This window comes from Scyliorhinus torazame, chromosome 27 (genome assembly GCF_047496885.1).
Source record: "Scyliorhinus torazame isolate Kashiwa2021f chromosome 27, sScyTor2.1, whole genome shotgun sequence".
Classification (NCBI taxonomy): Eukaryota; Metazoa; Chordata; class Chondrichthyes; order Carcharhiniformes; family Scyliorhinidae; genus Scyliorhinus; species Scyliorhinus torazame.
In genome coordinates, this window is record NC_092733.1 from 28,229,577 (window position 1) to 28,247,967 (window position 18,391).

General features: G+C 51.5%; 1 protein-coding gene across 6 annotated transcripts in view; it reads left to right on the top strand.

Moving 5' to 3' along the window:
* Window positions 1-18,391, top strand: part of LOC140403323 (adhesion G protein-coupled receptor L1-like) — a 1,433,961-nt gene that overhangs the window by 100,310 nt on the left and 1,315,260 nt on the right. For 5 of the 6 annotated variants that reach the window (XM_072491182.1, XM_072491186.1, XM_072491185.1 and 2 more), the window contains exon 2: window positions 3,242-3,306. The exons of the other annotated variant lie outside the window; for it this stretch is intronic. The gene's annotated coding sequence lies outside the window, so the exon portion shown is untranslated. The remainder of the gene's footprint in view (window positions 1-3,241; window positions 3,307-18,391) is intronic. 6 annotated transcript variants of the gene reach the window in all.

The following is an 18,391-nucleotide window of genomic DNA, read 5'->3' on the forward strand; positions in this document are numbered from 1 at the left end:
ACAGTGCAGAAGGAGGCCATTCGGCCCATCGAGTCTGCACCGGCTCTTGGAAAGAGCACCCTACCCAAGCCCACACCACCCTATCCCCATAACCCAGAAACCCCACCCAACACTGTTACGGGAATCGAACCGTGCTGCTGGCCTGCCTTGGTCTGCTTTCAAAGCCAGCGATTTAGCCCTGTGCTAAACAGCCCAGAGACTGCGTGTCCGAATCCCACCACGGCAGCTGGTGGAGTTAAATTCAATCAATTCAAAAATTCAATTCATTTATCAAACTTAAAATCGAGAATTGGAAAGCAGTAATGATGTGATCATCGGTTGTCGCTAAAAACTCCCACCTGCTCCACCAATGACCCTTGAGGGAAGGAAATCTGCCGTCCTTACCCGGTCTGGCCTACATGTGACTCCCGACCCACAGCAAATGTGGCTGACCACAACTGCCCTGGAACTGCCCCTCCGAAATGGAAACCGCAGTGCAAAGGTTGGACTTCAGCTGCTCAAGAAGCTGGCTCACTGATACTTTCCCAAGGGGCCTGGGCAATAAATGCATGCCAAGCCGGGAAAGGACGCAAAAAAAAACAACCATGTTCACGTTATTAAGTTCCTATTATAGGTCGTAACAGAGGAATATATAGCGCATGGAAGTTGACAGGAAGTATGTGCCGGCATAAGATGTGCAATATATTTAATCGAGATACACGGTGGTAACTGGGTGAGAAATGTGAGAGGATTGCTTCTGTCAGCTGTTCTGCCTTGAGAATGATTAAGTTGCTTACATTCAGCTGAGAAAGACCAGCATTAATCACCTCCTCCTGGTCCGGAACTTCGATCTGTTATCCCAGGCCGCTGGAAGCTCACTTTCCCAACGGAGCCCTTATAGAAATCTGACCGAGAATTGGTTGAACGTTCGGTGCACCCAATGAAAACGGGTTTCAAGGTCGCCGCCAATTCGATTCGGGCTTAGATCTTCTCTTATTTCGGTTGGGACAGGAGTGGCTGGCCGGTTAACCCCCCCCACCCCGCCCACCCGCGAGAGCGGGAGGCAATGGCAAACCACCCCTGGCCAAGGTAAAAGAACAGCACTGCTCAGGTCGAAGCGTACTCGCGTCCACGGATTTCCCAACGGCGTATGGGGGGGTGGGGGGTGGGGTGGCACGCCAGAAAACGCGTGCGGCGGGAAGGCGAATCCCGCCCTCGCAGCCACTACCTTCTGGCAAAGCAGATGTGAAGGGATGAAGGAAGGAAAAACAGTCCAAATCCTCTTGTTTTTCTTTTCCGATCAGCTCCTGCCTGGTTTTCAGTGGATCAGTACTTCACTGAAGTATCGAACCTGGACCGACCTTTGTTATAAACGCTCAGAGCTGAAGGTGAGAGTCAGCACCAACAGCAGAGGGGAATAACACTGGACTGAGTTTGTCCCTCGGACCATCTGGGTTTTGTGTCTAGAAGTGTCTTCATTGAACTTAACAAGAAAGGGAGAGACATGCTGGGTGGGATTCTGCGTCAATAGGAATTCCCATTGAAACCACCCCACGCCATCAGGAAACCCGCGGGTGCGTGCTGCCGGGGCAGGTCCAGAGAATCCCGCCGGGATAGCAAACTCTCCCGCTATCTCAGCTTTGCGTCTTGCAGTCGCCAGGCCTCCTCGTAGGAAATGATCAAACTTTAACTTGGGGGGGGGGGCTGAGAAGAACGATTTAAATTGCATGGGAAGCGAGTGCTGATGAGGTTGGCAAGTGGACTCTGACTGGTGGGGGCGGTGCCATGGAGAATGCAGCAAGGGACAGTTAACTGCCCAGCTTTGTACAAGTTCAAACTGGGCAGGTCGACTCTGATGGGTCAAGTCATTGCCCTGGGGAATGGACCGGGGAAGGGCTGTTCCCCTCAGCTTTTTTCTTTGGTTGAAAAAGGTGCAAAGTGTGGACATGCTCCTTCTGTGCATGGGCAAGGCACTGTGTGTGAATGTACAAGGCTTCTAGCATGCGTAAGTGTAGTCACGCTGCGGGTGGGTTGAACAATGCAATCATCACACTTTCCGTCTCCCTGAACACCTTTTCCCTTCCAGCATTCCTTTTCGAAGACTACTACTAAATCTGTGTTCACCACCTCATCGGGTATCTTCCCAAACCCTAGCCTCCTTGAGTTTTTACTCCATGTTGCCTGTTTCTTTGTCAGCCACGTTTAGTCTGCACCCTGTGGTTATCAACCCTTCAGCCATTTTGTTTTCTATCTGCCTTACTCTTTTCATGGGTCTTCTGTGGCAGGAGGTAGCATTCCTGCCTTTGAGTCAGGCTGGAGACCCACTCCAGGACTTGATGACCAAGCGATTTGATGAAGTGGCCAAACAGGTTGAGCATCAACCTTCAAATCCTTCGCACCTGCGCCAATGGCTGGCGTTGAGAGTGTGAGAGACTCTTGGTCAAGATGGACAGCATGTTGGAGCCTCCGTCATCAATATCCATGGCTCCAGGCAACAGCATGCACGTAAAAGTGCCTGTTGTCACAGCAACTCGGACGTCCTGAGTGAACTGTGCCACACCGCTGCCAAATCGTTCAAGAGTCTAAACACCACCGCCCAATCTCTTCTTAGCCTTCTCTCTTGCTCATCAAGAACCACCCCCAGTCCACGTAAGTTTGGTCTTCCACATCCGGAACCTCTCTGGCAATTCTTTTGGGTACCTCCCTGTCCTTCCTTAAGTGTGGAAGCCCCGAACTAGGCCCAAAGGTGCAACTGAGGCCTGCAGTGACCTAGTCACTGCCCCATGATTAAAGTGTAGAACCTTTGCCTCTTCTCCCCTACCTGGAGCCTATTTCCCTGCAGTCAGTCCCCGAGAAATCAGTCCTAAAGCTGGGCTTTTAAAAAAAATCAGACTATGCCTGTGACTGTCCAGCATCGTTGGTCTAACTTTGAAATAGTGTTCGGCATTAACCTTCCCCATTTCGCTTCGTCCCTTCCCTACGCTCATAGAGCTCAGCATTTTATACGCTTCCCAACACGGCGTCTGCATTGTTTCTTAACCCTTCCTCATAATTCAGTCTTCCGACACAAGAAGAATTGTTTTCCGAATAAAAGGGCCTAAGTGGGCCTGCCGATGATGGTGCGCGACAGAACGGGGTCAGAGTTCACTCAGTGACATGCCCTGAGCGAGCGGCTGATGAGTTTAACTGTCTCTGATTAAACAGGCTAATAAAACAGGTTGCTACACGGACTCATTTGTGTCTTTGTCTTCTTCCTTTCTAGTTTCACTGAGGATACCGATGTGAAGAAAGATACATTAAAAGGCTCTGGGGAGTGTGTGGACAGAGGTAAGAATTGATTTCTGCTCTCCTCGTTGCTGACTGAGAGCACTGTGTTTGGGTGGGCGGGGGAAGATTTAACGGACTGTGCAGATGCATCGTGTCTGTATTTGGAGCATTGGCTGTGTTAGAAGTTGTGAGGTGATTTTGAAGCACTCCATTCGCATTCCCGAGAGCCGAAACAATGATCCCATTGCGCTGGAGCTGAATCAGACCTGGGACCCTGGAGCTGTGAAACAACTGGGGCGAAATTCTCCCCCAACGGCGGGATGTCCGCCGACTGGCGCCAAAGACGGCGCCAATCAGACGGCCGGCCCAAAGGTGCGGAATGCTCCGCATCTTTGGCGGCCTAGCCCCAACATTGAGGGGCTAGGCCGATGCCGGAGGGATTTCCGCCCCGCCAGCTGGCGGAAATGGCGTTTGTTGCCCCGCCAGCTGGCGCGGAAATGCGGCGCATGCGCGGGAGCGTCAGCGGCCGCTGTCAGTTTCCCGGCGCATGCGCGGGAGCGTCAGCGGCCGCTGTCAGTTTCCCGCGCATGCGCAGTGGGGAGAGTCTCTTCCGCCTCCGCCATGGTGGAGGCCGTGGCGGAGGTGGAAGGGAAAGAGTGCCCCCACGGCACAGGCCCGCCCGCGGATCGGTGGGCCCCGATCGCGGGCCAGGCCACCGTGGGGGCACCCCCCGGGGTCCGATCGCCCCGCGCCCCCCCCCAGGACCCCGGAGCCCGCCCACGCCGCCTGGTCCCGCCGGTAAATACCAGGTTTGATTTACGTCGGCGGGACAGGCAATTCCTGGGCGGGACTTCGGCCCATCCGGGCCGGAGAATCCAGCGGGGGGTCCCGCCAACCGGCGCGGCCCGATTCCCGCCCCCGCCCAATCTCCGGGAGCGGAGACTTCGGCGGGGGCGGGGGCGGGATTCACGGCGGCCAACGGCCATTCTCCGACCCGGCGGGGGGTTGGAGAATGACGCCCCTAGGTGTCCAATTGTAACGAGCATCTTGAGATTGAACCCCTTAACATGGAAGTGCGGGAAAGGGCTCTGCACATCCTCCTGTGTGTAGGAATGATTTTACAAAGTCTTCAATTCAAGTATTTAGTTCGAGAGAAAAGTTTGGATTCATATTGGAGCCTGATTCCATCTGTCAGGTGTGTGCCACATCAGATTGGTTGAGGTTGAGACGTGGCCATAGCTTCTCCGTTATGCCATCACTGCTCCCGAACCCCTTCCTGATACCTACCCTCTCTACGTCTGATCGCCCACCATTCTGAGGTCCCTCCGCTTGAGTTCATCTCCGGATCCCGACCACTGGATTGCCCCATCTGGCGCCCATGCTTCTTATATCCGCAGAAACAGCCATTCGGCCCTTCGAGCCTGCTCTGCCATTCAACACGATCATGGCCGATCCTCCATCTCAATGCCCTTCCCCAGCCCCCTCCCCCATACCCCTTTAGAGTCCAGAAATCTATCCCTCTCCTCCTTAACCCTCTGCTTCCACCACCTTTCCAGGAAGAGAATTCCAAAGACCAGCGACCCTCCAAGAGAAAATATTTTGCCTGGTCTCTGATGTGTTGTGTACTCTGGGACAACACAGGCTGCAACTGGATGCAGCTTTGACCAAAAGATACTCCAGACCTTGAAGTTAGTTCAATCTGATTTATTGAACCAGTAGCACAGTTAGCACAGTTCTCTGTGAGTTCGACTCTCTGCTAACCTAAGTGTGGTTACTCTGTCTGGCTGAACCAGACTAGCTCTTAGCCACGTGCTGGAGGTGTGATACTGTACATACACCCTGACTCACTCTGTAGATGTTCATCAGTGGAAAGAGGCAGAGTGTGAGCGCCTCGTGCCTTTTATAGTGAGATACCACTCCTCAGTGTCCTGCCTGCTCATTGGTCATGTCCTGTTCTCTGTGTTCATTGGCTGCCTGTCTGTGCAGAAATGGGCCACCCCTTATTCTTAAAGCCTAAACATCATTTTGGCTGCTGCGGGTTACTTGTGTGAGGCTTGTGGAAGAAGCAGGAGTTAACTATAGCTGGCTGTTGCCAGCGGTGACATAAGGAAAGGCATTCCAAGTGTGGGAGCAAACATATCCGATCCACGGCTGGCTCGGAGGCCTCGTGTCGGTTTACATGCTCCGGGATCAATATTGATCGAGTTCCATTTCAAGCTTTTAAAACCCACTTGCATCTGTTCCATTTGCCAGATACATGTTTCCCTGTGTCAACACAATGCCAAGCAGCTTCACTTGCCTGCAAAGTGAACGAGGGGAGACATAATCTCCGTCTTTAACGGAGGGCTTGATACCTGCAGCAGGTGCGGGGCCAGCACTTCAGGTGCATTGCACACAGTTTACTGAGTCCAGGGCCGGATTCTGCGCACCCTCCTGCCCCCCGGGACCTTGGGCCATAGCGTGTACCCCCAGCTCCACCCCCAACCCCCCTCCCACAACGGTGGCTGGATAATCTCCGACCAGGCCTTACCCGGGTTGTCCCTGTCGGAGTGTCGCCCTGTCAGAGCCAGGCGGCAGATTCATTTGAAGCCCTCATTTTTTGTTTTAATTCTTTCATGCGGGACTCGCCGTCTGGGCCCAGCATTTGTTGCCCATCCCTATTTGCCCTTGAACTGACTGGCTTTGCTCGGCCATTCCAGAGGGGCAGTTAAGAGTCAACCACATTGCTGTGGGTCTGGAGTCACATGTAGGCCAGACCGGGTAAGGACGGAAGATTTCCTTCCCTAAAGGGACGTTAGTGAGCCCGATGGGGGTCTTACGACAACCGATGGAAGTTGTCATGTTCACCGTTACTGAGACTAGCTTTATGTTCCAGATTGAATTTAAATTCCATCATCTCCCGTGGCGGGACTTGAACCCACTTCCCCCAGGGCATTAGCCTGGGTCCCCTGGATTAATAGTCCAAGGACATTACGGCACCACCCATCTCCCAGCTCACCACCCATCTGTCCTTTCAGGTAAGCACAATTCAAAGAAGAATTCTTTTGGGGTCCGGCCTGGAGTGAGGCCTTCAACCAATGATTATCCGGCCACGTACCGTAACTGCTGCTTGTGGGATCTTTCTGTGCGCAGATTGACGCCTGCATTCACCTACGGGGGAACAATGACTGCGCTTCATGAAGTACTTCATTGCCTGTGTGGCATTCCGATGTTGAGGAAGGTGCTGTGTAAATGCCAGTTCTTTCTATTCTTTGTTCCGGCTGATGTCCTTGGAGATTGATCAATCCCTGGATAGTCCAGCCAATCCTGTAGGATCGACAACGCCATTCAAAAATCTTTCGCTTGCCGATGAAGCCCTTCAGATTTATTCGGTCATGGAAGGCCCTGTACAAATGCTAGCTTTTCTTCTTATCGTGCAAGCCGCCGGTGACTGGATAACAAAACCCTGACTTAATATTTATCTCTTATTCATTACGGAGATGGATCATTGTGACTCAGTGCGGGATTCTCCGTCCGTGGGATTCCCCGTTGCGCCGGCAGCATACCCACGCCCACAGGTTTCCCGGGAGCGTGGGGTGGCCACAATGGGAAATCCCAGTGGCAGGTGGCGGGTATTGAGAATCCCGCTGCTGGCGAAGGCACGCAGCCCAGGAAAACGCGGCTAGCGGACCGAAGAATCCCGCCCTTGGTGCTTCTAAATGTGGGTCATTGTGAAACAGATATATGTTTAGTTTCATTTATGGGATAGGAAGGTCTCTGGCTGGCCCAGCATTTGTTGCCCATCCCTAGTTGCCCTTCAGAAGGTGGTGGTGAGCTGCCTTCTTGAAAAGCCGCAGTCCCTGAGGTGTAGGTACACCCACTGTGCTGTTAGGGAGGCAGTTCCAGGATGTTGCCCCAGCGACAGCGAAGGAACATCCGGTATATTCCTAAGTCAGGGTGGTGAGTGACTTGGAGGGGAACCTCCAGGTGGTGGGGTTCCCAGGTATCTGCCGCCCTTGTCCTTCGAGTGATAGGGCGTGATCGTGGGTTTGGAAGGTGCTGCCTAAGGATCCCTGGCGAGTTACTGCAGTGCATCTTGTAGATGGTGCACACGGCTGCTACTGCGCATCGGTGATGGAGGGTTTGAATGTTTGTGGAAGGGGGAGCAATCAAGCGGATGGCTTTGTCCTGGATTGTGTGAAGCCTCTTGAGTATTGTTGGAGCTGCGCTCATCCAGGCAAGTGGAGAGTATTCCATTACACTCCTGGGCTTGTGCCTTGTAGATGATGGGCTGCACGACCTATTGTCCTCAAGTTATTTTCCTTTTAATAAACTACATCGTACTTACGTCAAAGCTTTCCAGGAAATTTCAGGCAATTGTCGTCTCCTTGGCCCTCGGACCTCGTTTTGTTTAACCGCAGTTGTAACATGTCTTCGGATGTTTTTCTGTGCTCAGGGACATTGATAAAAGCAAGACATTGTTGCTAATGTGCACAGGCGCCTAGCATACTGTAAGTCTTGCTGTCATATTCTCAGGCTTGTAGTTTATTTTAACCTGTGAATTATAAGGGACATAATTGCCGACTCACTCAAAGCGTCTTGAGTTAAGCAAGGTCATTAAACAAGCTCCCACAAAGAGCAAAGTGGGATTTAGCAGATTGCTGTTTTGTGGTGCTTGAAGGGGTCAGTATTGGTCAGGACACTGGGAGAATCACTCTGATCAGCTTCGAACAGCATCGTGACCCCTCTCTCGGGAGTCTTGTTTTAATGTCCTGATCAAAAGACAGCACCCCTGGCATTACGACATTCCCTCAGTAGCGCGCTGGAATGTCGGTCTAAATGTTGTACCCGTTCCTCAGGGGTGAGCCCTAAACCCCACGAAGCGGAGGCCGAGAGAGGCAGCAAGCCAGCCACTAAGTGACGGCTGGCTCTGCTGAGGCGAAGACTGCGACAATGTTGGATAGCCTGGCCGCTGCTGAAACGTGGGGGAAGCTAATTTACGCACAGAGCGTTTCCAAGTATAGCAGTTTATAATAACCTGGTCGCCTGTTATTTTTGTCATTTACTAGCTCACTTCACAGCGCCCTTAAAATAATGACATTTTCCACACAAATTCCCATTCCCTATTCCTGTTTGCACGTGCGTGCACACACTCGCATGCACACTCACTCGCTCACACTGCACAAACACTCGCACACATACTCACGTACACACACAAACTGCACCCACACGCAAAGCGCACACGCACACCTGTCACTCACACGCACTGAGCCGCATGCACACACACTTACACTCACACGCATACATTCACACATACACGAGCATACATTCGCATGCACAACATGCGAGCACACACAAATATTCACACAAACATACACACACTCACCTCCCCGCCTGCACACACCCTCTCACACATACATGCACACACCCTCACATGCACACACCCTCACATGCACACACCCTCACATGCACACACACACTCGCGCACAAATACTCTCTTGCACAGACACACAAACACAAAAAATACTCGCTCACCCTCACTCACTCACGCATACGTACACACACACCCGCACTCAAATAAAAATTGGAAAATGAGAGTGCACCCAGAAATGAGAAAAAAAACAAGTAAACGTTCTGAGTCTCTCGCGCGTGAACTCGGGGGGCGTCGACAGAGCCCCCGCGATTCTCCGCACGAAACTGGCCGAGTTCCCAACGCCGCGGTTCTAACCATCTATCGGCCGTCAGGAACGTCGGCTGGTGGTTGCCGACTCAGTCCGCGACCGCCCTGGTGGGGGGGCGGGCGGATCGTTCACCGGGGAGGGGGGGATCCTCATGGACGGCCAGGGGAGCGACCGGGTGTCACGGACCCACGGGCGCGCACGATCTCGGGGGAGCCTACATTTTAGGTGCCGCTCAGCGGTCCGAGTCCGCCATGTCCCACGGGGCGGCCGCTGTAGGCCGCCGCCGTGCCCATGCGCGGACCCCCGGCCTGAAGTGAGGGGCCCCCGTATTCGCAGCCAGAGCTGTGAGAAGCACTCCGGGGCCCTGCCTTTTAAGGAAAGTCTAGAGTGAAACACCAGCGTTTTTCCGCTGGTGTGGGGACCTGGCCCCATGAGTGGAGAATCCAGCCCCGGATACCCCTCTGGTTCCCAGGTTCGAATCCCACCACTGTAGATGGTAAACTCTGAATTCAATATGAAATGTGGAATTAAAAGTCTAGTGATGACCATAGCACACTTGTAAAAACCCATCTGGTTCACTAATGTCCTTTCAGGAAGGAAATCTGCCATCCTTACCCGGTCTGGCCTACATGTGACTCCAAATTAGAGCTGGGCGATAAGTGTTAGCTCAACCAGCAAGGTCCATGACCTGTGAAATAATAGAAAGAAACAATGGGTGGATTTCCATCTTCGCCGACCTTATTGGTCATCTGGCAGAATCTAAAAATTTCATTTTAAGTCGCTTCTTTCGCAACCTCAGGATTTCCCAAAGAGCTTTGCGGCCACGAGCGTGCGTTTGAAGTGTAGCCATTGCTGTAATGGTGGATTTATGCACAGCAAGATACAGCAAACCGCAACGCAGCCATGACCAAATAACCTGCTCTTGGTTGAGCGAGAAACGTAGCTCAAGTCAACCTATCTGCCCTCCTTTCGATAACGCCAAGAGATATTTTACTGGTTTAACATTTGGCAGAAAGACAGGATAGGAGGAATTTAGTGCGCCGTCCCGGTGGTGGGTTTGGTGACTGGGGGGTGGGGCATTTATTCAGCTGGGAGTTTGGCAGATGGGACCCCGCCATCTTTCCGCCTCCATCTTGATCAAGTCCATAGCAAGAAGGTCCAGGACAACCTTCCCATTACCAAGTCAGACCCTTCAAAGGGCAATTAATGTAAATCCATCCAACACACGCCAGGGGCAGGTGGTAAGATCGGGAGAGATTCCTAGTCGGCCGTGAGATGGAAAGAGCCTTTGAGCCTCTGCCATCACGATCCTTAGCGCCAGACTCCAACATGCATGTAAAGGCGCACGTTCCCATAGCAACCCGGACTCCCTGAGTGCACTGTAACACACCACCCCAACCTTCCTGAGCAGGCTCGCTGCCCTTCAGCTCAATCACCTTCCGTCGTGAATGAACTGGAAAATCGAGTACGTGCACAGCCCTCGAGGCCCGTTCTGTCCTCAGATTGGCAACAGTAGAAGCTCTATCCTCCAGCACTGTCTCAGCAGAAACCAGCAGAAGCATCACCGGGGAATGGGACTGGGGACAGCCTGATCTGGATACAACAGAGAGACCTGGATTCTCCGCCGCGAGTCCCACCCCGCTCCCGGTGAGGACGGAGAATTTGCCGCTCTGCCCCCATTCGGTGCAGCGGGACCGGACAATCCCGCTTCCGGGAACGGACGGAGAATCAAAGAACAAAGAACAAAGAAAAGTACAGCACAGGAACAGGCCCTTCGGCCCTCCAGGCCCGTGCCGACCATGCTGCCCCGTCTAAACTGAAATCTTCTACACTTCCTGGGTCCGTATCCCTCTATTCCCATCCTATTCATGTATTTGTCAAGATGCCCCTTAAATGTCACTATCGTCCCTGCTTTCACCACCTCCTCCGGTAGCGAGTTCCAGGCACCCACTACCCTCTGTGTAAAAAACTTGCCTCGTACATCTCCTCTAAACCTTGCCCCTCGCACCTTAAACCTATGCCCCCTAATAATTTGACCCCTCTATCCTGGGGAAAAGCCTCTGACTAATCCCGCCCAGAGTGGTCCTCAAAATGTATCTTGTGATCGATAAAGAGTGAACGGTTTTTCTTCCCCCTTTATTCTTTCATGAGTCATGGGCATCGCTGCCCATCCCTAGTTGCCCCTGAACTGAGATCCAGATGTGCAATGAAGAGTCAACCACCGAGCTGTAGGTCTGGAGTCACATGTCGGCCAGTCCGGGGTAGGGATGGCAGATTTCTTTCTTTCCCCGAAAGGGACATGAGTGAACCAGATGAGTTTTTGCGACAATAGTCTCTAGACTTTTAATTCCAGATTTTTATTGGATTCAAATTCCACCCAGGATTTGAACCCAGGTCTCCAGATCAATATCCCGGGCCAGACTTGAGAAACGGAGCCAATTTGCAAAATCCCAGGATCCTGGGGAGAACTCTGCTAGTCCTCTCCAAATCAGTGGCATTGCACCTTTTACGTCCACCCGAGAGGGCGAATGGACTCTAATCTGAAGGCAATCGGACAGTGCAGCACTCCCCCAGCACTGCACTTGAGTGTGCGCCTAGATACTGCGACCAATCTGCGGAGTTGAACCCATCGACGTTCTGGCCTCAGAGACGAGAGTGCTACCAGCTGGCCTCTGACCAAAACGCTTCATCTGACTCCCCAGGCCTGGCGAACATCATCTGGGAACCGGCCAGGGTATTTACTTCAGTTTGTGTGATCAGTGTAGAATGTCCAGCGGAGCCGGCTGTGGATGGTTCATTTATTTTATGGTGTCTTTAGTTAATCATTTAGTTAATCAGGACTGGAGATCGGGTGTGAGCTCAGGGGGGGGGGGGGAGAGGGTGTTGCCAATTAATGGAGTACTCTCCACTTGGCAGGTCCAACAACACTGAACAAGCTCGACACCGTCCACGACAAAGCCCCACTATATTGGCGCACAAACATTCACTCCCTCCACCACCGATGCACAGTGGCAGCCGTCTGTACCCTCTACAAGATGCACTACAGGAACTCACCAAGGTTCCTTAGGCAGCACCTTCCAAACCCACAACCACTACCATCTAGAAGGACAAGAGCAGCAGATACCTGGGAACCCCACCACCTGAGGTTCCCCTCCAAGTCACTCGCCATCCCGACTTGGAAATATATCGGCTGTTTCTTCACTGCTGCTGGGGCAACATCCTAGAACGCCCTCCCTAAAGGCACCGTGGGTGTGCTTGCACCACATGGCCGGCGGCAGTTCATGAAGGCGGCTCAGCACCACCGCCGAAGGGCAATTAAGGATGGGCAATAAATGGTGGCCTAGCCAGCAACGCATACATCCCACAAATGAATTAAAAAAAGCTTTGAAAGTGTGGTCAAGATTTACATTTAATAACCGTTTCCAAACGATACCCAGCTACAAAGTCACGCCAATCGAAAAGACGCTTTTATCATAGAATTTACAGTGCAGAAGGAGGCCATTCGGCCCATCGAGTCTGCACCAGCTCTTGGAAAGAGCACCCTACCCAAGGTCAAAACCTCCACCCTATCCCCATAACCCAGTAACCCCACCCAACACTAAGGGCAATTTTGGACACTAAGGTCAATTTATCATGGCCAATCCACCTAACCTGTACATCTTTGGACTGTGGGAGGAAACCGGAGCGCCCGGAGGAAACCCACGCACACACGGGGAGGATGTGCAGACTCCGCACAGACAGTGACCCAAGCCGGGAATCGAACGTGGGATCCTGGAGCTGTGAAGCAATTGTGCTATCCACAATGCTACCGTGCATTAGGGACAGTTTCATCGCCATGTTGCTGATCCGATAGTGAATGACACTGGTAGCTTAAGCACTGAATGAGGCATTTGCAGGGCAGTGAAAGTAATATGTGACACAGAGTGTTGACCCTGAGCCAGAGAGAGCGCCGCGCAGAGGGATGGGGGTGACTTAGAACGAGTGAAGAGAAAGTGAGCAGGGACTCAAATGTTATTAATAGGGAGAGACGGATGCACATCTCCAGGGGATTGGAGTTTTGATGCATGGGGTTTATTTTTTGTACAATGTCAGGTCAAGGAACTCAGTCACAGTGTTAGATTCAGTCAGACTCCTTCTGGAGCGTGACGTTCAGTTCTGGGCTCTATGTCTCAGGGAGGACATATTGACTTCTATTAGTGATCCACTAACATGATAACGGGGCTTTTAGAGAGTTACATTAAGAAGTCATATCGACAAAGGCTAGGCGTGAGTATTGAGGACTGAGGGTGTGATCTGACCAAGGTGTTTAAAATTTAAAAGAGGATTCGAGACTATCCTCTCTGGTGGGGAATAAAAGATGAAGGTGGGCAATCTCAAAATTAGTGTAAGGAAGTTTGGGAGAGAATTCTGAAACATTCTCCCCCAATGGATACCGGGGGTAATTGAGATGAATAGATTGTTGATAGATAAGGACATTATCGGTGGCACAGTGGTTGGCACTGCTGCCTCACAGCGCCAGGAACCCTGGTTCAATTCCGGGCGTCGGAGACTGTGTGGAGTCTGCACTTTCTCCCCGTGTCTGCGTGGGTCTCCCCCGGGTGCTCTGGTTTCATCCCATAGTCCAAAGATGTGCACGTTAGGTGGATCGGCCATGCTAAATTGCCCCTTAAGAGTCCAAAGGTGAGGTGGGGTTACGGGGATAGGGCAGGGGAGCGGGCCCCGGTTAGGGTGAAACAAGGCTGTTTCTAACTGTGAAACTGAATATTAAATTCTGTCATGTTATGATCACTACTTCCTAGGGTATTTTTTACACTGCGGTCATTTATTAAACCTGCCTCATTACCCATGACCACATTCAATATAGGCTGTTCCCTGGTTGGCTCCATGACAAATTACTCTCGGAAACTGTCCCTAATGCACTCTATGAATTTATTGTCATTGATTAACCCAGTCAACATGAAGATTAAAGTCACCCATAATTATTGCTCTATTCTTTATTACATGCTCCCATTATTTGTTGATTTATGCCATTTCCTACAGTGTGGCTACTGTTTGGGGGTCCATACATTACTCCTACCAATGTCTTCTTTCTTCAGTGTTCCTACACTGCCTGCCTAGTCAGCTTGCACTGCCTGGTGATCACCCATTCCCTTCCTTCCTGCAGGGTCTTAGTCAATGCTGTGACTACATCTCCATGTGCCATTCACAATACTGTCCGCCTCACCGATCCCCACCGTGGCCCCCAGCAATTGCCCAGGCTCCAATGTTCAGCCTTGCAGGAGCTGTAGCTAGAGATACTTTCTGCACACATGCTGGCCCGAGCACTGCAAATGTGCCTGACTTCCCACATAGAGCAGGAGGAGCAAACTAATGCTCAGAGCTCTCCTGCTATGTCTTACCCCTTTGGGTTAACATTTAAAGGACACTTAAAATCAAATAATATAATTGTATGAGGGTGCCATTCCTCCTTAATATAGAATATAGCCCTTACAAACGATAAACCACAGAATAAAGACTTTGCAACAATAAGTGATAATAGTATAAATGCTCACTGCCTGTGCTCACCCAATCAGCAGCTTCTACTTTCCCTGCGTCGTATTCAAATCCTTTTTCTTTTGTTGAAAATTTAGAGTACTCAATTATTTTTCTTTTCCAATTAAGGGGCAATTTAGCGTGGCCAACCCACCTGACCTGCACATCTTTGTGTTGTGGGGGTGAAGCCCACAAAGCCATGGGGAGAATGTGCAAACTCCGCACGGACTGTGACCCAGGTCCGGGATTCGAACCCCGGTCCTCAGCGCCACAGTCCCGGTGCTAACCCACTGCGCCACATGCCGCCCCATCATATTCAAATCCTGACATCACCTCAGGAGCTCCGCCTCTCGATGGAGCGAATGTGTGCTGGACGGCTCATTTTTAAAAATTCCCACTGCTCCTCACCAGATTCGCTCTCTCCCTGGCCTCCGGTGCTCCAGGGCAAAAGGCTCTTAACTGCCCCCCGGCAACGGTTGAGCAAGCCATTCAGATCAATGGCCAGTTAGGGATGGGCAACAAAGGCTGAGCCTTGGCAGTGATGCCCACATCCCGAGAAAGAATGGAAGAGAAAATGATCAGTCGTGATGCGAGTGGCTGGTGGTATAGGCTCTAGGCGGTGAATGGCCTGTTCCTCTTTTCTTGTGCACCCGGGGATTAGGGCATTGAAAGAAATGGATGTGCTGGGAACATTGCTGGTTTCGCCAGAATTCCAGCTGAGCACACTCGATGAGCCTGGGACTCATAGAACTTTACCACACAAACCTTGGCCATTCAGCCGTTGAATCATCACATTTACAGTGCAGAAGGAGGATGTTGCAATGGGTAATGGCCCATTGGATCCACATTGGCCCTTGGAAAGAGCACACTGCTTAAGCCCACGCCTCCACCCTATCCCCGTAACCCCACCTAACCTTCTGGAAACTAAGGGGCAATTTAGCACGGCCTACCCCCCTGACCTGCACATCTTTCGACTGTGGGAGGAAACCGGAGCACCCGGAGGAAACCCCCCCCACACACGGGGAGAACGTGCAAACTCCACACAGACAGTCACCCAAGGCTAGAATTGAACCTGGGATCGTGGATCTGTGAGGCAGCAGTGCTAACCACTGAGCCACCCATGTGCTGTTTTATTTTTTAAAGGAAGTATCCAGTTGCTCCAACTCTCCCACTCTTTTCCCATATTCCTGCAAACGTTCTTCTTTCCACGTGTCTGGGTCCAACTCCCTTTGGAAATCAGGCAACGCATTTTGAATAACACCTTTTCACGATTTGCTCTGAGACACAGGGGGTCGTAAGACCCGGGGGGCGTGTGGGAAGGGGGGGTTCCAGAACAGAAGATCATTCGAAAAAGGGCCACTAGTAGGCCATTCGGCCCTTGAAGCCTGCGCCGTCAGTCAATAAGATCATGGCTGATGTGATGTGGCCTTAGCTCCACTCCCCTTCCTGCCCCCCAGAACCTTGATCTCCCTTTGTCGATGATAGATCTGCCTAACTCAGCCTTAAGTATATTCAACCACCCAGCCTTCACAGCCTAACACGAACAAACCACTTAGTGAAGATATTACTCTTCACCTCCAACCTATTTTGAATCTGTGACCCCACACCACACCCCCACCTGGACCCGCCTTACCCACCCCTAGTTTGAGGTTCCCCCATGAGGGGGAATATCCTCTTAGCATTTCCCCTGTCATTTCCCCCCACAGGATCTTGTATGTTTCAATACGTGTGGCGCACCTATACATACCCAGGAGCCACATATACTCACATACAGGGAACCTGTCCTTTGCAAAAGAGAAAGAACATCCACGCATTAAGCCTTTTACAACTAAATAAAATCTGGGCGGGGCAGCCATCCCCTGGTCCATTCCCCATTGCAATCCCTTGACCAATCAATTGACCAGCCTTGTTTGAATTTGAAATATAAGCTTGGCAGTTGGCAGGTGCCTGTTAAGGCCTCCACCAATCAGAGTCCACGTGCCAACTAATCAGCTCTCTTCCAGTGCAGTGTAAATTGTTGTTCCATTTACTGTTTATCTCACGCAGCTGCCCTGATGAGTGCCAGGCGAAAAGCTTTGGCAGTATTGTTCTCTGATGAATTATTAAATACTGCGACCAGTTTATTGTTAAAACGTTTACCGCTTACCTATCAGGCAAACAAAGGACAAAAATAGGTTCAGGGTTTAACCCAATTTTATTCACAAAGACTCTTAATTCTTTTATAAAACAATTCTTAACTCTCGGTAGAACAACTCTTAATCCTCTCACAAAGTAACTTTTAACACTCGATAGCTAAATGTCTGAGAGTACAAATACTACCGAAGTCCATGCCATCCATTGACTCCATCTACACCTCCCGCTGCCTGGGGAAAGCGGGCAGCATAATCAAAGATCCCTCCCACCCGGCTTACTCACTCTTCCAACTTCTTCCATCGGGCAGGAGATACAGAAGTCTGAGAACACGCACGAACAGACTCAAAAACAGCTTCTTCCCCACTGTCACCAGACTCCTAAATGACCCTCTTATGGACTGACCTCATTAACACTACACCCTGTATGCTTCATCTGATGCTGGTGCTTATGTGGTTACATTGTATATGTTGTGTTGCCCTATTATGTATTTTCTTTTATTTCCTTTTCTTCTCATGTACTTAATGATCTGTTGAGCTGCTCGCAGAAAAATACTTTTCACTGTACCTCGGTACACGTGACAATAAACAAATCCAATCCAATCCATGAACGTGATCGACCCACCGGGTCCAATTCACCGAGCACCCCCGACTCCCGAGCTGAGGGTCTTCTTCACAAAGGTTGATCTCGCACGTCCTCTTCCATCCTCACAGGGTTGCAGGGGTCGGGTCGAGTCTTCGCTGGGGATGGTCTTCAGGCAGCCCTTCGTGCCCTTCCAGAAGATTCTCTGACCTTCAACCAATGAGGTCGCTGGGGGGGGGGGGGAGTCGCAACGCCCGATGGAGTTGCCGATTCCAAACCTGTAATTCGCCAAGAACCCACCAGGGGTCCACCATCAGGTTCACTGTCCACGTGTAACCCTGTTCCATATGATGGGAGTTTGGCCGAAACTGGGGAACAATCATTCTTATTTGGATGGAGTCGATAATCTCCGATCCCAGTTTTCAGGGCAAGTCCAGACTTGCCCTGGCTCGCCCTGCCTCTGGCTAGCGTATTTGAACTTGGCCTGTCCAAATTCCCATCAGGCCTTGCTGCAGCGGCTGTTGATTGCAGCTTAATCTAGAGTGCCCATTTCTGTACCGGGGACTAGTTTGTCAGGCTGTTGGCCACCTGGCCGTAGTAAGTCTCTTTTTTACAGCAATACTCAAGGGGCCCTCACGTTCTTCTTAACCCCAATGAGAATAAGCCCAACCCGCTGAAACTTTCCTCACAAGACCAGCCCCTTCGTTTCAGGAACCAGCCGAGTGGACCTTCTCCGACCTGCCTTCAATGCAATAATGGCCGGAATTCTCTGGTCGATGGGATTCACTTTTCCCCGCAGGGAACCCACGCCGACACGGGGAGAATGGTCAATCTCCACACAGACAGTCGCCCGAGGCCGGAATTGAACCCGGGTCCCTGGCGCTATGAGGCAGCAGTGCCAACCACTGTGCCACCGTGCCACCCCAAATGGCTCCCTCCAGGTTTAAAATGGGCAGGAGTTCATGGAGTGGATTTGAGAACTGGTGGGACGCGACCAGTAAAACAAAGCTGATGTGTTATTGTAAAGGGCAGACGGTCCAGGTCACTGATGCACGATCAATTACACAAAGACGAGAGTTGGATGCAATCGAGGCTTCATTACACTAAGATGTGTGCCCTCCTACAGCAGCTGGCGAAATGGCTGCTGTACGGGGAGCACACATATTTATACTCCGCCTACTGGGCGGAGCCAGCAGGCAGGGAACTACACCCGTACCTGTAGTACAGGGGGCTTACCGTAA